General features: G+C 38.1%; 1 pseudogene; it reads left to right on the top strand.

Moving 5' to 3' along the window:
• The first annotated feature begins 1,474 nt into the window (after positions 1-1,474).
• The window catches only part of LOC110216336 (protein NipSnap homolog 1 pseudogene), a 32,500-nt pseudogene continuing 11,614 nt past the window's right edge, over positions 1,475-22,360 (top strand).

Here is a 22,360-nt window from a genome sequence, read left to right as displayed (position 1 = left end):
TCCCTTCCCTCCCTCCACTTTTCCACTGGGAAGGGTTGGCATTCCAGGTACTAATTCAATCGTGTATCTTGTAAGTTGTGGACCATACATACCACCAAATTATTTACAACTTCTCAAGAGTCAGTAAATAGGCAAATTTCAGAAGGTGCAGCTTCATGTTGACATTGGACAACTACAAGAATTATGCAGACCACATTCAATTGCCCACTTGGAATGGCACCCTCAGGCCTAGGTCCTTTAGAGTGGTGCTCAACAAAGTGTATGAAGACACCTATGGTCCGCTGCCTCTTCCAGCACCTTATACCTGGGCACCCAGAAAGCCAGGCTTAAAGTACTTTGTTGGTCAGCATCTGCTCAAAACTGTGGCTTATGAATGTGTTTCCTTTACTAAACTAATCAGAGATCGTATCAGTTTAAAGTGATTGACACTTAATAGCGGGGGTGGGAGGGTGGGGGGGAGTAATAGAGAATGTGAGATACATTATGTCACAATGGTGTCCCATTTATTTCTGATTCTGAACCTGAGCCATCTGATTAGCTAAGCCAGGCCTGGCCCAGAACACCTACTATATACACTTACATGCCAGAAAAACTGAAACTCTAAAGTTAATAGAGGATTTACTAGAAAAATATAAAATACACTAATTACTAGAACACGAAATAAAGATCTCAAATAATTTAATTTCAGAAAAATAAATTTAGCTACAAAGGAACTACTAAAAGGGGTCAAGAAAGCCTTGGTGAAGGTTGATTTACAGGAGATGTATATCAAAGATTAATTTAAAAAAACAACAACTTTGTACTTACTAGATACTGATTATTCTCAAAAATTCAGAAAGGGAACATTCTACCAAATTCCTCTTATGAGACAAATACAGTCAAAATACCTAAACCAGGGAAGGAAAAACAAAAACAAAAACAACTATAAAACAAAATCATTAGTGAATATTTACTAAATTTTAAATAAAAAACTAAAAAAAGGCTACAATACTTTATCCAAAAATGTATGAACTGGATTTACTTCAGGGAGCCAAGATGGTGGAATATACAGTAAATTGCTGTAACTCAGTTCACCTCCAAACAACCATAAAATGGCACCCTCAAACAGATGCTGACACAGCAGAATCAGCAAAAAATATGGGGTGAAACAACCTTTTAGCTCAAGAAACTTGGAAGATGAGCAAGAAAGATCTGTCTCACCCAAGTAAAAGGGGAACCCTATCCAGGATAGGAAGTTCCCTAGCAAGCCAGCAGCTACCAGCAGCAAGCCTCACCTCAGCAAACCTGAGATCTTGAGCCCCAGTGCCATGGAGCAGGAAATGCCAACACCAGTATCCTTCATATGCTTTGTCATAGCCAGGGGAACCGAGAGGGGCTCCAACTTGAGAACTTCCACATGCTTCAGCATAGCCCTGGGCAAAGAGGTAGCCTCCAGCTGCCAGACCACTGAGTGCTTCAGTGCAGCCCTGGGGAAATGCAGAAACACCTCACCAGCCTTAGCACATGCCAAACACCACCATTAGGACCCCAGCTCAGCTGCCAGATCCCTATGGATGCCAACAGCACCAGCCACACACTCCCATCACACTTCAGCACAGCATCTGATATAAGGGGCCCAAGTGGGCTTCAGGATATCATCAGTGTGGCACTATGTAAACAACCAGCACCTGCAGCCCCTGGCACAAGAAGCCTGAAACACTACCCCTTTAACCCCAGGAGCAGAGCTCAAATGTAAAAGGAAGGAAAAAGGCAAAAAAAAAGATGATCCAAAAACAAGAAAAGAATCTGACCATAGAAAGTCATTATGGTGACAGGGAAGATCAAGTAAAACTCCGAAGTGGACAACAATGTCAAATCACCTATAGGCAAAACCCCAAAGGAAAACGGGAAGTCATCTGAAGCCCAAAAAGAACTCATGGAAGAACTCACTTAAAAATCATTGAAGAGACATAGAAGAAAAATGGGGAAAAGAAATGAGAGTGATGTAAGAGAATTATGAACAAAGAGTCAACAGCTTGGAAAAAGAAAGCGACTGCTTAAAAAGTAGAATTGGCCAAATGGAAAAGAAAGTACAAAAATCTCATGGAGGAAAATAACTCCTTAAAAGTTAAAATTGGGAAAGTGGAAGCTAATGACGCTATAAGACATCAAGATTCAATCAAACAAATTCAAAAGGATAAAAAAAGTGGAAGCAAATGTAAAATACCTCATGGGAGAAACAACTGACCTGAAAAATAGATCCATGAGAGACAGTATCAGAATCCTTGGAGTATCTGAAAGCCATAACCAAAAGGAGAATCTGGACAGCATCTTTCAAGAAATTATCAAAGAAAACTGCTCAGATATCCTGGAACCAGAAGGCAACAATCGGCATTGAAAGAATCCACTGATAACCTCAGGAAAGAGATCCCCACATAAAACTCCAAGGAACATTATAGCCAAATTTCAGAACTATCAATCCAGGAAAAAATGCTGCAAGTGGCCAGAAAGAAACAATTCAAATATCAGGGAGCCACAATCAGGATTACATGGGACCTGGAAGATGTAACGTTAAAATATCAGAGGTCATGGAATATGATATTCCAGAAGGCAGAGGAGCAAGGACTGCAACCAAGAATCACTTACCTTGCAAAATTAAGCATAAAACATGGAGGGAAAACAATGGTCATTCAATGGAATAGTAGAATTTCAAGCTTTCATAAGAAGGCAGAACTAAACCAAAAATTTGATCTCCAATATGAAGACCCAAGAGAACCATAAACAGCTAAAAAGGGAAAAGAAAACATAAGGGATTCAATAGAGCTAAACTGTTTGTATCCCTACATGGGAAGATGACACTTGTAATTCTTAAAAATTGTATCCCTAACAGTACAGCTAGAAGGAATATACATAGACAGAGAGTATGGGGAGGGGACTGAGGGAAGGGAAGGTGGATCAGGGGAGGTGGTAGACAGAAGCAAAAATATATGAAAACTAGTATTCATACTAGGATGCAATAATGGCCCAACATTAGGAAAACAACATATTAAAATAAAATTATACAAAACTGCCTATTTATGTAAATAAATAAATAGCCTTTGGCAAAGTGAAAGTTATGCTGAAAACCCTACAAATTCAGGAATTTTTTTTTTAATATGACAATGTATCTATCCAAAACCAAAAGCTAGAATTATATGTAATAGGAAAAATAGAAACTTTCTAATTAAATCAGGAATAAACCAAAGATTCCCTCTTTTCCTGGTGTTATTTGATATAGGTCTAGATAGCGTTAAAGTTACTTGAATATATAAACTCTTTGCAAGTAGGGATGGTTTAATTTATTGTATTTGTATCCTCAGCACCTACCACAGCGCCTGGCACATAGAAAGCACTTAATAAACTCTGACTGATTGACTGCAGAGAGAAACTAAAAATAAACTGTTCCTGTCTATTGATGACATGATGGTTTGTATAGAAAATCTCAGGCAATAAGCAAAGAAACTGATAGAGACAATAGCTTCAGAGAAGAGGCAGGCTACAAAATCCATAAATATCAATTCGATTTCTACCTAGCAATAACAAAATCTTAAATCTGGGGCAATCCTTTACCCAGTAAGGAATAAAAGTGGTCACCAAATACAATATAAATAATTTAATTTCTACACAATTGAAGAGGTTGTGCATGAAGAAAATTAATACAACCTGATAAGGGAAGTGGTCAACTAGGGAAAATCTTTGTATTGAATATTTCTAATAAAGGTCGGTTATCTAAGATAGATTGTTCACTAATGGAAATATATAGATTTAAAAAATTCCCCAGTGGATAAGTAATCAAAGTATATGAACAAACAGATCTCAAAAGAATTGTGTACTAACCACATTAAAAAATGCTCCAAATTACTAATAATAGGAGGAATGTAAACCAAAAGTTAAGTTTTACTTTATACTCAGAACATTAATAAAGATGACAAAAGATAGACAATGTTGTTGGAAAGTTTATGGAAGGATACACGCACCAATGCATTGTGGGTGAAGGTATAAATTATGGATGTAGGTGATATAAAAACAAATAGCAGCAAAAAAATCTGTTATTAAAAAATTTAAGCAGATTTCCTTTTAACCAAAAGTAAGTCAATCACCATAACAAAGAAACTAAAAGATCCTAGAAAACCATTTTAACCAGCAAATATTTGATCTTCCCAAGCAAGATATAGTAGCCAAGAGCAGCACTGGTTTGAGTAAAAATTGACCTGTAAAACTTTTTGAAGGAGAATGTTGAAATATTATGAGCAGGGTCATTAAATAAGCAAGCAGTGGAGAAAAAAAAATGTAAAGAAAACTTGGTGAGTATACTGACTAATTACAGGATGGCTCAAATCATGTGAGAGTTATTGCCAGCCTTATAGGTGATAAAGACAGGAATTTGGAACAAAGAATTGAGGTGAAGGGTGATGCCTCACCCTTTCTTTTTTATTTGGGAGACCCAAAAGATCTCAAGAAATTGAAAAAAATGTGGGGCTCCAGACCTATATTTGGACAGTTTGTTCAAACCCTAAAAATGATTTTGAAGTTGGATGCAGGTTGGCATTGTCATTTATGGAAATTTAAAAGGACTTCCTATCTTTAAATCAGATACAGGCTTAAGAAGGATTCAGCTCCTGCTCAAAGGGAGAAGTAGGTAGATGGGTTAAAAACCTACAGCCTTTAATTCCCTGGCTGACTGTTCTAGCTTCCAAAAGAATTGCACTTTGAGAGGGGAAGGGCAGGGTGATTAGGGCTCTCTGAAAAAAGGCACTAGACAAAGAATCTGGGAAATGGCAGATTTCTCTGTGTGAAGAGAAAGAAGCTAATGGTTTTCTCTCTGACTTGGTATGGAAGATCTCGATTCTCTTGCTCAAAGAATTGGCACACACCTCTGGGCTCCAAGGTAAAAGAGTTATGGAAGGGCCCTTTTCCTCTTATGGGGAAGAAATACCACCTTAAATGAGTACTTCTGCTGTATCCCAGAAACTTGACAAAATACTACAACCACATACCCAGAAGAACTTGAAGACTTCCAATTTGAGAAAAGCCACTATTTTCTAGGGTAGCCCTTTTCCACTTCCAGACAATTTTCACTGATAGGAAGTTGTTTGTTCTCCTGACGTCAATCCTAACTCTGCCTCTCTTCAACTTCTACCCATTGTTATTAGTCCTTTTTTCTAGGGATAGTTTTAAAATGCCTATTTAATTTCATTGTACTAAGTTTGAACCACTGTTCGAGCCTGTACAAATCTTTGTGGATCCTGATTCTGTCATTCCACATCACTGCAACTAAAGTGTCTGTATGATACTTCTTTTAGAACCTACAGGGGACCTAAAGGTGACCACTAGATGCACTCATTTTCTCTCGTCTAGAACTGTTCCAAGCCTTCATTTAGGAATGCTTATGTACCTATGGACCTAATGTATCTTTGTGAGGAGACCTTTTGTGATAGTTTAAAGAGGATCAGTCCCTCTGTACTAATGCTTAGAAGGGAATTTTCATAATAAGCCCACAGTGAAAGAATGCTAGCCATAGGGGATGAGGGAGGATTCTAGTGGTGGAGGTGGTAAAGTTGTGTAATGCAGCAATGACAGGATAACTTTGCAAAATTCTGGAAAGGTGGAGACAAAGGACTCCTCCAAGTCTTTTATTTAAGCCCTGACCTTTCTTGGCTTCTTCCCCAGAGCCAAGTGGTCCTTTACCCAGCAAGACTCTTTCCTGGAATTTTTTCCATTGTTCTACCACACTATCACACATTTAGAATCATAAAAAAATTGTTGATTTCAGAGCAACTGGGGGGCTTATAAATAATTTAGTCTAAACTTTTCATTTTACAGTTGAAGAACATGAAACCTCCAAAAAGAGAAGTCAATTGCCCAGGACCATATATCCAACCCTTGGCAGAGATGGAAGCAAACCCAGGTGTGGCTGGTTCCTTTTCTTCTTTCTTTTCCATCTCTCTCACCTAGAGATGATTGTGATATAAAAACAGTATCAATAAAGTGTGTGAAAAATATTTTTTCCTAAAGCACCCCCATTAAATTTAGAATAAGGACAATAATTACTAAAACCCAGTGTATGCTAGCACTATAGTAATTGTCCTCCTACAGGGATTGTGGTCCTGCTTCATGCCTCCAGTATGTATAGAGGCTTATTTTTTTTTAACAGTTTGATCCTAAATTTGCCCTCTGTTCTCCTAGGTGGAAGAGGGTGTCTTAGACCAACACCATCCCAGTCCCTAGTATCCAAAACAGCAACACTAAACAGAAGGGTACCTCAAAGTCAGGTTCTTTATATTTCTAGTGAAGCTACAGTGGGTGTTTAGGACCACGTGAAAGCAGTCCTGCACCTGGGACTTCATAATAAATCATGTCCACCTACATGGACATCTTGACTCTACGCGTATTATAAATAAAGCAATTGAAACCCTGGCTTCAACTAGATCAGACCATTCACCATCCTCCGAATAAGCTACATGAAATCTGTCTCTAGACTTTTATCGATGCTGTCTTTACCCTTCTTTCTTCTCCATCTCTATCTTCATTCCCTGCCCCCTTTACTACAAAATACTCTAAGTATAAGTACTCTTTAAGCTCTGGTTTCATGTACTTCATGGATGCTGTAGCCCTCTGTGCTCTCTTCCTTAGTGGAATTTCTGTCACAGTCTGACCTTCTATTACCCTCTTTATTTGTTTGTCATCTGCCAATTTCTTGACCAGAGGGAGTCATAGAGAGACCAGTGATTTTGTTACTGATTTGGGGAGGAAGAGGGGACAGGCATTTATTAAGCACCTGCCATGTGCCAGGCACTGTGCTTCTGTGTTTAACAAATATGTCTTTTGATCCTTATGAGGCATAAAAGAAAAGCAAAATAATTAGAGTAAGCATTTATATAGTGCTTTAATGTTTGCAAAGCATTTTATAAGCATTATCTCAATATATCTTCATAATAACTATAGGAGATAGGTGCTATTATTGTCCCCACTTTACACATGAGGAAACTGAAGCACAGAGAGCTTGAGTGGCTTGAGTCACATAAACTAGTATGTGTCTGAAACCAGATATGAACTGTGGTTTTCCTGATTCCAGGTCCAGAACTCTATCCACTGTGCCACCTAGCTGTCTCTTCAAAAAAGGCATGAATATAGAACAAAATACCTGGGTACCTGGGTAGAGCTTCCAATTCCTCTCCATATTACCCCAGCCAAGCAAATCAACTCAGGAGCAAGACTGAAAGGATCTAGCTGGTGGGATTGATACCCTTTGCCTTACTTTCTGTTAGCAGCCAAAATCATTGCATTCTATACATAGATCATAAGGTCCTTGAAAAGAGACATCATCTTATATATTTGTTTAATCTCTCACCACTCCCTGGCGCCATTTTGGACATAGCTATCAATGTAATGAACACTCCTTATTGGCAATAGTCAACTAACATTTATTAAGTACCTAATATATGCAGAACATTATGTGGTAGCAGAGTATGTGGTACATAGGAAGTGTTTAATAAATGCTCGATTGAATTTAAAATAGTTCCTTGAATATGTAGGAGAATTTATTTAAGGCATTTCTTTTACTCTGCTCTTAGTATGAGCAGAGCACTTCTCTTTTCTTATTTCTTCAGTGCTTATTGACTTTAGTCTAGAAAGGTTTGCAGATCTACAATACAATTTCTAGCTAACTACCAGCATATGTAGTTCACCAATATGCCTCTCCCATATGAGGAAAAATGGAATGTTGTATGGTATGCTTGGATCAGGGCTTAGACCCTTAGTTTGGAATTACTAGTCTTGTATATAACAGTCTCAAATAGTTCCCCTTTAAGACTTAGGGACCTCAAGGAAGCCTTGTTCCTGGATAGTGTGTTAATGAGTTATTATTGTGCCTACTATTTGACTTTGCTTGAATCTTATATTTGTTCTCATCAGAAGGGATAAGAGGACCCATTTATTATGCATTGTAAATATACTTATATGCAGTAAGTGATCTCAGGAGAAGTTTAAAAGGCTTAGAAGAGCAATGTTTACTCTATAGTTCTGTAAATGACTAATAAAGGCATGAGAATAGAGGAAATGACATCATTCATTCATCTGTTCACTTACACATGCTTTCTGGTATTCCTTAGCCTGAATATACATACACATATGTCTGTATATCTATATATGTATATATTCATGTATATGTACATGTATTTAGAAATGTATACATGTAGCATGCATATATATATGCATACATTTATATATACATGTGTATTCAATACACATTTAACATGGTGCACTGCATAGTGCACATGTGGATTTGTGGAACTCGGAGTCACCAGAATTAACTTTAAATCCTAGCTCTGCCGGTTATTATCTGTATGAGCCTGTGCAAGTCATCTGACTTCTCTGAGTCTCAGTTTCTTGATCTGTTTAATGAAGAGGTTGGACTAGATGGCCTAAAAAGTCCCTTTCATCTCCATATCAACGATTCTGTGATCTGACTACGTACAAGGCAAGAGGTAGCATAATGTCAGTCAGTCTGTCAGCCGCCCAACAAGCTCTCACTAAACACTACTTTTCAGACCCTGTGGAAAGTTCTGGAGGTCAAAGAAAAGCAAAAACATGGAGCCCAGGATCAAGAAGCTTACATTCTAATAGGGGAGGGGGAATGACAACAGGCAAATAGTGGTAACATAAAATATGCATAATGCAAGTGGAAGTTAACCTCAGAGGGAAGGAACTGGTTTGGGGGGGTGGAGTGGGAGAGTGGGGAGAGTGAGGAAGGACTTCCTGCAGAAGGTGGTGTGAGTGTGTGTGTGTGTGTGTGTGTGTGTGTGTGTGTGTGTGTGTGTGTGTGTATAATGAATCGTGTGCTGGCCTTGGAATCAGGAGGACCTGGGTTAAAATCCTGCTTCAACACTTATTAGCTGTCACTTAACTTCTCAGTGTCCCAAGCAGCTCTTTGAGACTCTAAGTAATAGATAAGTTGCCATTTTGTATTGGTGGAGGGATTATCCATGTTGAGAGTTCCCTGCACAGCTGAAATCACAGGTCAGGACCAGAAACAAACAACAAATCTTTTAGAGCTAATAACTTTAGCTCTTCATCTAGCTATTTATCATCTATCTGCAATTCCTGTGCAATATATACATTATATATACATAGACATAGACATATAATACACAAACAACGTATCTTATATATGAATTGTAGTCTGCATTATATAACATGGCATGGTAGAGAGAGAGACCTAGCTTTGGAGTTGTTTGGGTTCAAGCCTTGCCTCTGAGTAATGATCTTAGGAGAAGTGGACAAATCAGACAACCCCTTAGTGGCTCAAGCAACTAACTCTAAGACAATAAATTAGAGAAGAGCTGTGGCTCTACACAAGAAGAGGGAGTTTACAAAGGGAGAGTTCTGCACACTGTTGAAAGCATGTGTCCAGATCCAAAAAATACATCTCCATATCCTCCGCACACATCATACATTTCTGGCTTAAAGTTAGATGTGTACTAAGATCATATTCCTTTAATAGATGGCTTGTCTGCTTTCTGTCTTCCACTCCCTAGTTTAAATCTTCCCCTTCTCCCTGCCCCCACTCTCTCTCTCTCTTTCTTTCCCTTGGTCCATTAAGGTACTGGAGTTAAATGAGCAATTTCCTCAGCTGTCCTTGTCAGGCAACATTATGGAAATTATTTGAATATCATTGCTAAGCCAGGTGAGCCATTTAAAAATGTAAATAACTTTGCAATACCATGAATCTAGCTGATGAAGAGCAAACTTAATGCTGATTGATTTATTAGAATCTTTTCCTGATTAGTAATTGCTTCAGAACCTCTTTTCAGTGGTTCAGTTTATCGTGTCAGTACTAGATCTTAATATATTTCTGTAGAGCTATCAACTCTATAAGTGTTTTTACATCATTAGTCTTAGTACTTTCCGACAGACAATAGCGTGCCAATAGCCATACTTTTTTTTCACAGCCATTGACTACTTATACTAATTATTGATCAGACTTTATGATATTCAGAAGCTTAGCACTGACTTTCCTTATCACATATATGTATATAAGTGCATATATATGTGTGTGTGTATACTTATGTACACATGTATGTGTTAAATTTTAAATGGCGAAACCAAACCAACATTCAGATTCCTTTAATACTGTCACTGTTCTTGACCTAATCCTTTTACTCAGCAATAGGGGGTTATACATGAAGGTAACACTCATGAGCCTAGGACACTTTGAACTTTGTATGAAATGCACAAACTTATTTCCTCTCTAAAAAGAAGCAAAGTCTTCAGCATTACCTTAATTCTACATTGAGATTTGTAGCAGTTTCACATATTCTTTGGATAAATTATATAAGAAAATTCATTTTTTTAAAGTCACTGGAAACAAGTTAGTGTTCAAATTGTTTGGTTCTGAGTTTCAAAGTTATTTGTCCACTCCTGCGAAATACAGATCAGTCAATCACAATTATTCTAATGTGCTTTGTACTTTTTTTTATGGTAAACTGTAATTGAGAGTTCTCCAAGGGTGAATAGCCTTTGTATTATGACTTATTGTTCATGAATCTTCATGTATGTAACTATAGTTGCTATTGCAAAGTTAACCAAATTCTGCATTCTTAAAGCATCACCAGATTCATAACCTTTAATTAGCAAAAATGTAACATGGTTATTTACTGAAATATACATAGGATAAGGTAGGAAACAGCAACCTTGTCATTTGGTCCTACTAGCCATAAAATGGCAGCCACATTCAGAATACTTGGGCCCATGCTTCAACTTGCTTCATTCTGTGGTATGCTGTGAGTTCTACTGACTGACGTTTGCTGTACATAGTCACAGGCAGGACATTTTTATGTCAAGTCAACTTGTTTCCCTTTTTTCGCCTGGCCCTCTTACAGTTTTATTGGGGAAGGAAATGTCCATAGGGATAAAACTGGCCAGTTTCAATCTTTTCTTGCAGTGGCCAATAGCTGAAAAGGTCCTACCATGAGTTGTGTTTTCCCATGCTGACTCTATAGCAGGCTGGTGACTGACATGGGAAAAGATTCCTAAGCCAAGGAGGAAATGTGGGCTCCTTTCTTTCTTTGTTCTGATCTGCCCAATGGGTACATATACTGACAAATTTTGCTATTACTTATTAACAGGATCTGAGCTCTATCTAAGAAAGAGGTACAATTTATACCATCCATCATCCTAGACAGGTTAACCGACTACTTCATGGCCAGATATGGGCATCAATAAATCTGTCCCCAGCCTGACTCTATGTTCATTCATCCTGAGACAATTTTGCAAGGTGTCTCTAAGGGGAAGCAATCAGGCAGGAGGTTTGGGAGAAGGGAAGTGGTACATGACTGCATTTTCTTAGAAGAGGCTTGTAGTAAGAAATGGAAGGGATCAGTTCCTTTGCTAAGCATAAGAGCAAAGCCTAAGACATGCATTACTAATAGCTAATAATAATAGCTAACATTTATATAATGCTTCCTATGTAACAGGCATTATGCTAAGCGCTTTACAGTTATTTCATTTGATCTTCACAACAACCTTGTGAGGTAGGTGCTATTATCTCCATTTTACAGATGAGGAAACTGAGACAGACAGAGGACAAAGGATTTGCTTAAGGTCACACAGCTAGTAAGTGTCTGAGGTTGCATTTGAACTCGGGTCTTCCTGATTCCAGGTCCAGCACTCTATCCACTATACTACCTTGTTGCATCCTAGCTGTATTGAGACAGCTGTGAGAAATGATTCATTTGGACCCCTACTCTATTCCAATCAGTATTAATCAGTTCGGTGTGATTCCATAATGGGTAATGATTATTAGCAATTATTAGTTATTTAGTCAGTCATCTAATAATGGTACAAGAATAAACATGTACTAAAACATATTTTACATAAATCATATAGGGATAGTCACTTAGTCACTGAGAATGACTCTTGTTTTGCACATCTTATGACTACTTAGTCAGTGGAGATATCCCATGCTTCACCCAACCTGTGATTCCCCTGCTGATATATCATTTTTGACATATCAAAGAGCAAGGTCTATCAACTAACGAGATTTTGTAATTTATCATTCCTGTTTTTAACGTTCAGGTATCAAACCCTATAAAAGTGAAGCCTTGGGGACCAGGGGCCATCTGAGGTCATGAGGAAGATCTGAGATCCACTTCATTAGAGGGAGCCATGGACCCTTTAATAAAGTGCTATTGATTTGGAGCTTTGCCTCAGTGGTTTTTCTTGCAGATTGGACGGTTTTGGACTCCACACAGCAAAGGGAATAATTACAGATCTGAACCTTTCAAGCTAATTTATGGGCCAAGAATACAAGCACTGTCCTCTAAAAAGTGAGTTGTACTTAGCTTAAGGGAAAGGGAGTAGCTATACTGATGGAATCATTCATCCATCCAAATATAAAATACAGTACTAAATGGTGGTATACCATGCTCCAAGCACTTAGCTGTTCTTACCTGCTTTTTTAGTGAGTTTCCTGTAAAACAAATCTTGTAATTAGTGTTTAGTAATATCAGTGGCATCCACATTATGATATCTTGTTTCCTTAATAATTTTTTAATATTTCTTATTCTACAGCTCTGGGCATTTCAACTTTTTCCCACATGCCTCAGGAGAAAAGAGTTTGTTCACTGTTCTCAGAAGGATGATAGAACTCACTGGTGAGGCCATCACATCACTCCCAGGTTCCCTTCCTTTTTCCAGTAGCCTTTTGTTCTGCTCTATCTGCCATGGATTCCTTTATTTCTCTATTCTTTTAATTGTAATCATTTATGCTCTTCTCTCTGTACCCTTTACTTCTTCCATTATCTTCAGTTTCTCATTTTGTACCATTTTAATCTATCCATTTTTCTTAATCAGTCTAACTCCTTTTCTTGAAAAGTTTTTAATGCCCATAAGGTAGTGCCTCTATTCTTGCTTGATTCTCTCTTTTTTTCTTATCGCTTTGACTTTGTTGATATAGACATTCAGTAAAAAAAAAAATCGAAGAAAAAATAAGATTGGTGATCCAGTTTCTTGATGTTTCTTCTCATCTGCGATCTCTGCTAACCCCTTTTACAGAGGATTATTATCATTAGTATCAGTCTCAGTATTAGTATTTCTTTAAAGGCCTCCGGCCTTTAAAAAAAAATTTCCTTCCTTGGAAAATTCTATTCATGCAGCATATGATCTGGAATCACTTTTCCACTTCACCCCTAATCCCCACTAGTTGGGTCCCCACAGCTTGGCTGCCACATATCCTCTCAAGGACATAGGGGTAAGCCTGAGAGGCCTGGGGAGAGGGGAGCAGCTAGAGATTATTTTTCTATTCCTTTGGCTTATGTACCTCCACTGGTGTGCCTCCCCTAATGATCATTAATTGATATGTCAGCCAGACTAATTGTCTTTTAGAAATGGGTATTTACTAAGGTAGTAAAAAAGCCACAGTTGATACAAAATATCTTCTCAAACTAGGTGAATACTCTCCCATAAATACATATACAGGCTAGGGTATAGTGGGCTCAGGCTTAGAGAACACAAGTATCAGAGGAATAACTCGTAGTTTTTGGTTGCTGGAGTATGTTCCCCCTTCTTGGATAAAGTTTTTTTAGGTGTGGTGTAGCTTTTCTGTTGGGATCCTTTTAAAGTCTTGAAGTTGCCTTTCTTTGGTGTGTCGTGTTGATCCTCAGCTCTTGGTGAGTATCACCAGACACTGCTTTCCAGAGGACACTACTATGAAACCTAGCATGGCTGGGAACAACAAAAAGTCCAAATCTTCAAACTCTATAAAGTTCACAAGATCATGCTGTGCTCAAGGAGGTTAGGAAGACAAAAGCAGTTTCTCCTTCTACCTCTTCCACCAAGCACTTTACTCTCAAGAAGCTTTATTAGGAGCTATTCTCTCAATTCTGGAAAACTCTAAAGTGCTTGGGTTCAAAACTGGCTTTGTATTTTATGGAAGACCCCACAATGCATGACTGAGTCTCCTCAGCCAAATCTGAAGGTACCTCCTGTTGCAACAACTTGAAATGCTTTGCTTTGTTAGTTGATTGACCCCATAGAGGTGTTCTTATCTGAGTAGTGTAGTTAAGGTGGTATAATTAATTGATTAATTCAATTGAACTCCTATAATATGTTCATATTTTAATAACATATCCTACCACTCTATGAAAGGGTCTTCCTGTTGCTTTATTATTTCCTCTTATATTTTCAATTTCTTCCAGCTTTAGGAGGAATTCCCTTATCCTTCAGAAACCTATATCAAAATACTACAGTATCATAGTATGATCGCATAAGTCTGTAACTTTCACTTTCTTTGTCACAATCTTGACCAAGACCATCAGAGATTTATTTAGTAGCCAAGTTTGGATATTGTCAGATCAAGAGGAAGAATCTTGCAAAGTAAGAAAGAAGAAATATGGTAAGAGGCCTCCATGGGAAAAGAGGAGGGGAGGAAGGAGGAATACAAAAAGCTCCATCAGGAAATCAAGGAAATTTGCAAAAGTATTGGTCTCTATTAGACGTCTGGAAAGAAGAAGAACCTGAAGAGGGTGGAGAGATTTTGATGAAAGGAGAAATTTTGGTGGTACTAAAAAAAATGGCAAGCATAATGTTGACTGCGAGAAAATGAATATCATCTGCAAAAAATAGTGCCACCATCTCTGTATCACTTGTATTCGCTTGTTGAGTACCCCATATCAAAGCTGAAGAGACATACTATGAAGTGAAAGTAGCATTTAAATGGATATAAAATGGAAACTGCCCAGGGAAATATGGCAAGGTAGATAGAAATGCCTCACTTGAAGAACTTGAAGAGTCATGTATTATGTCATAATCACACAAACCTGGAAAATGTGAAGAACTGTCTTGCTTCTAAAAAAAAGGTGACTCAGAAAATCTTAGCAGCTGTTGTCTTGTGATTCTCCTTTCACAAATCATATGATCCTTTATCAAAAAGTCTTAAAGAATTATGTATCTTAAAAATTGGAAGGTTTTCATCTTGGCTTTTTGAAATGTGAAGTATTGGTACTTTTAAGCTAACCGTTTCTTGTTTGTTCTTGGGTTGCAAGAAGGTATTCAACTTGGTGTTTTATTCTACTAATCACATGGTTTAAAATAATGGAGTTAGCCATCCACATAGACAGACGAATATGTTTAGTTATGTACTCATTCCTTGCATAGAATCTACAAAAGAAACAAAACAATTCAAATGGAACATCTCCTCCATGACCATATGTCACTCAGTCAATGAGCACTTATTAAACACATACTATGTATCAGGTGCTATGCTAAGCACTGTGGATTAAAAAAAAGAGGCAAAAGACAGTTCCTACCCCCATGGAGCTCATAATCTAATGGGAGAGACAAAAAAGCAAATGAATTTGTACAACCTAGCTATAGGTTGTATAGTCTTCAGATTCTCCTAGTCCAAGGCTGCTTACAACCAATTTATTGGTATTCTCTGGATCCAGGAGTATTAGATTTGGCTATTTTATTCCCACCACGGCCTTTCCCAATAATGGTCAAAGAAATATAGGAAATATAACACATTTCCCAAGTGATGTTCAGTTCATGGTCACTAGAAACATCAATGTGCAGATTTTAGGGATACAGGGTAGGAGGGCCTTTGAGAGTTAGGACAGGTTCTCATTGATATTGCTTTTCTACAAATAGTTTTGTTGCAGGCAGAAGCTTTCAATACTCTTTGACTGTGAAGGGATGGAGCCAAGATGGTGGAGTAGCAAAAAGGAGTATAGCAAGTTCCCCTCCCCACCAAACTCCTCTAGACAGATCTAGAAAATGCACCAGATAGAATCTTGATGGGGAAATCCAAGAAAAAGCCACAATGAGTCATTTTTTTTTCTAACTCAATTTGGCACAAGGAGGCAGACAGAGAGGCCTGTGAATACTGAGGAAAGAGTATGGCCAGGAACTTACCATATAGAATATTCCAAGCACAAGAGAAAGGTTATAAATGTGAACAAGAAGAGGTCCCAGACTTCTTCTGGGGGCCCACGATGGAAACAGGTGCTAACTGGCAGCTTTGTTATCTTCTGTCTAGTTCTAGGTCACAGATCTAGTGTGGGCGGAGGAAGGTACTTGTGCTTAGGGGTGTTCAAGGTAGAGAATGGCTGTAGGCCATCTGGATACAGAGAGAGGAGTAAGTTCAGAAGAAAGCATCAGAAATATGACTCAGACCACAGGGAGATCTCAATTCCAGTTTCTAGCACAATCTGAAGCCTACAGAGGAATGATCAGGACAGGGATCACAGATCAAAGGAGAGCCTTTGGTTCTGTCACTCAGAACCGACAGAGCTATCCAGCTCACTGATAGTGGCTGAGTCTGTAGCAGTCCACTATTTCTCAGACGTAAACCTAGGTCAGAAACTTGCAGAGCTCAGATGAGGGTTAGTCGGTGATCAGACTTTGCCTGGGATCAGGTCACTTTGGCAGAACTGAAAACTTTCAGGCCTCCAGCTTGAGCTGTCCTCGAGATCCTGGAATTCAGCAACAGGCCAGCCCAGCTGTTCCTTCCAGAAGGATGCAGAACTCAGCCCTAATATTGAGCAAAAGTCAGGAAGTAGGCTGGAAGAATGAGCAAACAAACAAACAAAAGGAATCACACCATTAAAAGCTATTATAGTAACAGGGATGCTCAAGACACAAACCCAAAAGAAGAAAGTGATTCCAAAACAATTAAAAACAAAGTCTCAAAATACAACACAGCTTGTACACACATTCATATAGAATTCCTGGAAGGGGTAAAACAAGAGATTTTTTGGTGGAGGTGTTGAGAATTTTTTTTTTAAATTTCAAGGAAATGAAAGCACTAGAGGGGAAAAAATGAAAAAGAAATGAGAGCTATGGAAAAAAGAATTGGAAAGAGAATTAACAGCTTGGCACAAGAGGTAAAAAGTCTTATCCAAAAAACACACTTCTTGAAAATTGGAATGGACTAAACAAAAGCCAATGATTCCATGAGATAACCGAAAATATTAAAACAAAGTCAAAAGACTGAAAAAAAATAGAAGAAAATGTAAGGTATCTCATAGAAAAATGACTAATCTAGAAAACATGTGGGATAACAAATTAAGCAAAAGTGGACTATCTGAACTCCATGACTGACAAAAAAGCCAAACATCATATTTCAAGCAATCTTAAAAGACATCTGCCTAGATTTCTTAGAACCAGAGGGCAAAGTAGACATAGAAAGAATCCACCAGTAACTTCCTGAACAAACCCCAAAATGAAAACTCCTCAAATCCAGAACTTCCAGGTCAAAGAGAAAAATACTTCAAGCAGCCAGAATACATATGTGTGTAGATACATGCATATATACATATACTCACATATGTATGTACACACACGGACATGCACACATATATGTGATACTAATGTAATAGCCCTCATGGGTAAGGTTATGCATGTACACATACACATGCATATGTACATATATGTAGTGCTAGTATGCCACCCTATGGGGTATTTGTATGGGTATGTATGTATATAAATATATGTATACATGTATGTATATACACCTATATCTGTATCTACCCCTCTAATGATTGCTAGTTTAGGGATACCATTTTAAGGATTTAAAACTAAAGCTGCTTATTTGGTTAGATACACAATTAGGTTACATGCACCAGTTTTACTACTTGCAAAATGCTTGCGTAGAGCCAGCTGCGTAAGAAAACCAATACAAATAGCAAATAAACCTATTTATCCATGCAGATAGTAAATTGAAACCAGAAAAGTTATATGGATTAAAATACACAAGAAAATGTATAAAAGTGACTGAGCTCTTTAGGTAAGAGCAAGAGGAAATCTCATCTCAACCAAAAGAGAGGTCTTGACCTCACCATAGGGAAAATCTTCAAAGTCTCTTGGAACGTAAGTTAGGAATCCCAAACATGTTGAAAAGCCAGCATCCCCTGCACATATGCATTATGATATGTATTAAGAGGTGCTTATTGACTTGACTTTCTAAGTCCTTCAACAAAAATCCTGTCAATTACCTTTTGGGGGGCGGGGCAAGGGAAATCTTATGCCAAATGGTAAGCATGTATATGTAAATGTCTTTCAATCTCACATTCTAATGTACAGTTTCTAAATATGAGTCTTCAGAGGCAGTTAGGTGGCACAATGGATAGAGCGCTGGAGTTAGAGGGACCTGAGCTCAAATCCAGCCTCAGGCACTTGCTAGCTATATGATCCTGGGCAAGTCACTTAACCTTGTTGCCACCAAAAGAGGGGGTCTTTATGAGTTAAATTTTGTTTCTTTTTCATCCCATCCACTATTCTTTTCTCCAAATCCTTCTCATCAACCTTTTCTTAACTACCAGGGCTCTTCACTCTCAGCTCCCTCTCAGATCTGCTTCTGCCTCCCACCAGCTGCTTTGCCCACTTAAGGATGATGCCACTTCTAGACCTGCTAGTGAGCTGGTGAGTTTGTCTGGAATTGTCATATCTGGAGAATCCTCAAAGGCCCATTTCACTTTCAGCTCATTATCCATCTGCTTCTCTACCAGCCGCCTCGTCCCCATGCAGGGGGGGACATGACTTTTCCCATCTCTCCTTTTTTCAACCCCTCTTTATGTTTTATCTTCCCCCATGAAAATATAAGTTCCTTGAGAGTAGGGACTGTGTTGTTTTCATGGATTTTCTCTCCCTACTTACCACAATGCCTGTTACAAAGTAAATGATTAACCAAAGCTCTATCCATCTATCTCATTGCGTGCAGCAAAGATACCATATTTTAATAACTCTCTCCTTTAATGTGTCTTTTTGGGGATCATATGTGACTTCTGTAGGTTGGGTTATTCGAAGGCCTTTAAAAATCCTTCCAGCCTAATTCAGATCAAGAATCATCTTCCAACTAAGATCTCGTATTTTTCAAACAGCCTCATTAGGAGCCTTAAGCAAAAAAGCCTCACAATTACAGTGTAAGATTTTCTTCCCTGATTGACAAGAATCAAGAGCCCTAAATCCAGTTTCTGTATACATGATGAATTTCTCTTTGTATTTCACCTCTTTTCTCACAGGCAATCATCCCTATTTCTTTTCTCCAAGACCCACAAGATGCCTAACTTTCCTCAGTCCTATACTTTTTTGTATTACATAATCTTATTTTAGATTCTGCTTTCCTTTCTGATCTTAATCATCCCTTCAAGACTTTCTTGGATTTCCCTCTTTTTAATCTCCTCTTTCTCTATAATTTACCTGAAAAATCTGTATTACTTTCCCCTCTTATATTCTGGGACTTGGTTCCATCTGCATTCGGCTTATTATCCTTGCTGTCTGGGGCTTTTTCCTCCATTCATTTCTCTTGATTTTCTTTCCTCTTCGGTAGATTTCAGACAAAGCTGCTTCTTTGGATGCGAGGCAACCTCTTTTTTCCCCATCTAAAGGTATCATCTTGCTGTTTTCTTGGGGCACCTGTCATTCCTCCCTCCCAACTTTCTTGCCTTTTGCCTTTCCTTTCACCAGCACCTGAAATCCATCTTCTTTATTTTCCTTCCTCTCTTCCCAAAGGATCTTTTTAGGGTTGTCCCTCCCCTCTTGTAGTCCCACGTGGTTTCCCTGCATTCATTTGGGCAGATATTATCAGCTCTGTTGTTTCATTTTCTCTTTCTTTTCAGTCCCTTGGAGCTAGCCCAGCCATGAGCTTCTCTCCCTTTTGTTATCCCATACTGTAGGGGAGTGTGCCGTTCCTATAGATATGTCCTTCTCCAGAAAGGTTATACACAATTCTGTTTTTTATAAAAATGCTGCTCACCTTACACCAGAAAACCCCTTTCCTGACTACACATTACCAATCACATGGTTTCTTCAGTAACACCTGTAGCATACATTGGGCTGTCTTCTGACTGACTATATGTCTTATCCCAAATTCACAGTATCTCAGAATTGGAAGGGACCTCAATAATCATTTAGTCTAACTCATGCTGGATCAAGGAACTCTTCTATGATATATCTTGCAAGTGGTCTTAGAGTATTTGCTTGATGACCTCATGCAAAGGGGAACTTCCTGAAACAGACCATTCTACTTTGGGATAAATTTATTTTATTTTTATTTTATTTTAAATTTTATTAATTTATTTTGATTTATCAATAATCACTTCCATATGCTTTTGAGTTTAAAATTTTTCTCCCCCTTCCTCCCCACCACCTTCCCCAAGATGGCGCACAATCTGATATAGGCTATACATTTACATTCCTATTAAACATATTTTCACATTAATGGTGTTGTAAGTAAAAATTAAAACCAATAGGAGGAAACGTCAGAAAGAGGAAACAAAACTCAATAGAAGAGAAAAAAATAGCAATTCAACTTTCATAGTTCTTTCTTTGCATGTGGATAGCATTTTCCATCACGAGGCCTCTGGAGATGTCTTAGAACCTTGTATTGCTGGGAAGGGTTAAGTTTATCAATATTAGTCATCGCACAACATGGCTGTTATTGTGTACAACGTTCTCTTGGCTCTGCTCATTTCACTCAGCATCAGACCATACAAGTCTTTGCAGGTTTTTCTGAAGTCAGCCTGTTCATCATTTCTTATAGCACAATAGCATGCCATTACATTCATATACCACAACTTGCTGAGCCATTCCCCAGTTGATGGGCATCCTCTCAATTTCCAGTTCTTTGCCACCACAAAAAAGAGCTGCTATGAATATTTTTGTGCATGTGGGCCCTTTTAATATAGAACTTATTATAATTATTTTTGTTTTATTTTTAGGCAATTGGGGTTAAGTGACTTGCCCAGGGTCACACAGCTATTAAGTGTCAAGTTTGTTCTGAGGCCAGATTTGAACTCAGGTCCTCTTCACTTCAGGGCTGGTGCTCCATCCACTGCGCCACCTAGCTGCCCCTTTGGGATAAATTTAATAGCTAGGAAGATTGTCTTTACATTTTAATAGATAAAGAAAGGTCAGAGACAAATAGAAATAGGCTATTATATCTTTCTTTACATCTTCAAATATTATGTTCTCCCTAAGTCTTCTTTTCTGGAGGCTAAACATTTCCAGTTTTTCCAATCAGTTCTCATATGTCATGGACTTGAAGCCTTTAATCACCTTAGTTTCCCTCTTTATCCTTTCAGGTTTAACATCTTTTATAATGTATGGTACCCAGAACTAATGACAATAGTCAATAGCCTTGCACTCTCCTTGATTCTTCTCAGTTAATTCATCTTGACTCTTCTCTGTCTAGACTTCACTACACTGACATCCATCTACTGGGTCTCTTAGTTCAGCTATCCCTTCCCTTAAGGTCAGAAACCAAGTTTAGGTTTTATCATACCCCTTGACTGATATAAATATCCCTAGGGCTCCATTTCTTCAAACGGAAAAGAGATTTAGGGTAACAGTGCTAAGGAAACTAATTTGTACCTCATCTCAGCAGCCCCATTATGTTCTGTGAATAACAAGGGGGCCCATACTGGCTCCAGAATTCTAAAAGGCTGTTTTATGCAAATGGCAGCTACCTCAGAATCCCAAGAGAGGCTGTTTGTTGGCCTTCTTCCCACTTTCCTCAGCAATACAAAATAGCCTATCTCTATCTGTCTCTGACCTTTCCACATCTATTAAATTTCATCATCATTGGTGTAGCTTGATGCTTTAGCTTGTTGAAATCTTTTTGAATCCTGATTCTTTCATCCAGTATATAAACTACTTCCCATAGCTTTGTACCATTTGAAAATTTTATAATTACACCATCTATACCAAAGATCGTTGATGTTTTTTGTGTGTCATGGACTCCTTTTGCAATCTGGTAAAGCTTATGGAATCTATGTCAGATATCAGTAAGCTAGAAAAATGGGCTAAATCTAAAAGAATTATAGTGAAAAAAATTTTTAATCTTTAATTAAAAAAATTAACTTTACATATTAGGTGCTTAAGAAATCGCATTTCACACAGTAGGTGCTTATTGTCTTGACAAGTACAAGATAGAAAGACACATAACAAGCATAAAAAATATTGAGATTTTAGTGGGTTGTCAGAGTGAATACAATCTTAGGCTTTAGTGAAAGATGTATCCAAAACAAGAGAGATAACAGTCCTGTTATACTCTGCTCTTGTCAGATTATCTCTGTGGTATTGTGTTCATTTCTGGTAGCCATTATTTTATAAGAGCATTGGCAAACTGGAGTATGTCCAGAGAAGGGGAAAGGGGGACAACATGGTGAGGTCTTAGAGATCATGCCATTATTTGAAGAAACAAGATGTATAGCCAAAAGATGATAAGACTTATGGACAACTTCTAACATTTGCAGTGCTTTTATATATGATAGTCTTTTTTGACTTGTCTCCAGATTGCACAACTGATCTATGGGTAATAATTGTGTCAAGGAAGATTTAGGCTTGG

The sequence above is a fragment of the Phascolarctos cinereus genome, unplaced genomic scaffold (genome assembly GCF_003287225.1).
Source record: "Phascolarctos cinereus isolate Bilbo 61053 unplaced genomic scaffold, phaCin_HiC Scaffold_5;HRSCAF=322, whole genome shotgun sequence".
Classification (NCBI taxonomy): domain Eukaryota; kingdom Metazoa; phylum Chordata; class Mammalia; order Diprotodontia; family Phascolarctidae; genus Phascolarctos; species Phascolarctos cinereus.
Note: the sequence above shows the minus strand (reverse complement) of the source record. Positions and strands in the feature narration are given on the sequence as shown.